This window comes from Elaeis guineensis, chromosome 5 (assembly GCF_000442705.2).
Source record: "Elaeis guineensis isolate ETL-2024a chromosome 5, EG11, whole genome shotgun sequence".
Lineage (NCBI taxonomy): Eukaryota > Viridiplantae > Streptophyta > Magnoliopsida > Arecales > Arecaceae > Elaeis > Elaeis guineensis.
In genome coordinates, this window is record NC_025997.2 from 29,415,540 (window position 1) to 29,417,954 (window position 2,415).

A 2,415-nucleotide genomic window follows, 5' to 3' on the forward strand; every position below is an offset into this window, starting at 1 on the left:
CCATTTTTATGTTTACTCGTTTTATAATGAAAGTAAAGGGTTTTATTACCTCAACTCTCTCCATTTGGTAAGATTTTGTTTGCCCAAGCCCTTGTTGATAGATCAATGCCAAAAGGAAAAAAAAAAACAATCAGACTCAACCCAACCCAATTTTGGCTATGCTCAAGCTGAGGTTTTAGGTCTAGCTGGTAGAGATAGTCTTATAATTTTAGTCTCAGTATGAAATCAGGCAAAACTTGGGTTTGCTATTTTAGCATATAGCATGGCCTAGCCCAACCAGACTGTATAAAAATATATTTCCAACTATATAACAATATATTTTATTTTCATATATGATAAGTTATATATTTTATATATTATAAATTACTTATATGATATAACCTAGCTTAGCCATAGCCCACTATCATGACTTCTGCTCCCCCCCACCCCCACCCCCCAAAAAAAAATCAAGTCAGATCCATCTGGCCAAGCCCAATTGGCCCGACTTGTCCTAGGTAAGGTGGGACGAGCGTGGCTACACTCAGCCAAGTTTGGCATCTTTAGACCAAAGACTAGGCTTAGCTAGGCTTGGATGGGTGAATTTGTCTTGATAATAGACCTTGGCCCAGCACACCTGAGAATATGCTCAAGTCTACTTATTCAAGAGAAACTAGTCCAATTCGAAATTGTAGATATTTATACCAATCGATCATAGAATAGAAACTCCTGATTTATTCAAATCAATCTTCCTTCCTATTAATCCGGGAGGTTCTTAGATACAAGCAATGATTCAGTTTTAAAGCCAAAGATCATAGTTCTCAAGTGAGCAATCAAAAAGACAGTAGCATTCCTCCAATGGTCATACCACCAACTACTTCTTGACAAACTCTGATACCATGATCAAATTTATAAATGAGCATCTCTCATAAAATATAAGCAACAACAAATCCCTTTAAAGCCCATACTTCCATTTTTCCTACTCATGCTTGGCCTATCTTTAGGGGGAGAAAATCCAAAATATAAAGTTAGATAGCTAAACGCACCTTGAGGTGCAACTAGGGACATTCTCCTCAAAGACAAGATAGGAGTCAGTGGGGGACTTGCCACTTGAATTGAAGTAGCACCTTTTAATTAGGTCCCATTGGGAATGAGACCAGTACTTGACTTATACAAATATAAATATAAATACATATATATGTTGCACTACATATATATTTATATACATACAAGATCATCTACAAGATTTAAATATAAACTTATTATAATACAAGTTAGTTAGTTTTGATTAAATACTTATATATTGCTCAAGTTGACCTTTGGGAGTGTGAGTAGTGTGTGCCTAATGTAAACTATAAAATACAACAACCGCATCAAAATTTTCAAACATACCAGGCATCTAAGATGACTCCCTAAACCATACCACCCCATCATAGCACAAACTCATCAAACTTAACTATCCAAAAACCAATGGACTATTCAAGTTTCACCACATATCTAGCTTTATTTATCCAATTTTCCCCCAAAAGAACATTACCTGCAACATTTTTTGTAAGCCTCATCATTGCCTTTCCTAAGCCATTATCCTTCCAAAAGATCTCACATATTAGGAAAGAAATATTGTTTTTTGAAGGATAAACTATTCAATAGTTTTTATTTTTAACATTACAATAAAGAAAAGCTCAACTCAAACAATCCAACTAAGCTTTAATCACAAAATAGTTGGGGTCGCCTATATAAATCCTTTTCCTCCATTTCGTGCAATTTAGAGGTAGATGTTCTGAAAGATGTTAAGATATCAAGTCCTTCCTTATGACTTCATCCCACATGAATCGACTACCTCTACCCCTCTGCATTCCTTCCAAATGTATCAAATCACTCCATATTGGTTCATCCCTCGGCCTGCGTTGTACATGTCCAACCATCTAAGCCATCCTTCTCTCAATTTATCCTTAATTGGTGCTACCTCCATCTCTTTATGAATAGCCTCATTTTTTATTCTATAACCTTTTGTATTACCATACATCCATTTTTGCATTCTCATTTCGAGTCCACTCATCTTGCACATCAAGAGAGATATAGTTTCTACATGAATTGAAGACATGGGCCCGATATCAATTTATCCTTAAGCGGTGCTATATCCATCTTTTTATGAATAGCTTTATTTTTTATTCTATAATTCCTTGTATTACCATGCATCCATCTCTATACTCTCATTTCAGCTACACTCATCTTATGCGTCAAGAGAGAAATAGTTTCTACAAGAATTGAAGACCTAGGACTGATATTAGTGAGGAGACCAAATCCCTGTGGTAGCAAGAAATGTTCATGTTGAGACACGATACACTAAGGTGTGTCCTAAAACCATCACGAGACCCCATCTTTTTCCTTCTTTAGGGTTGTTAAGCCTTGTTTTGGATTTGTTTAGATCATATATTA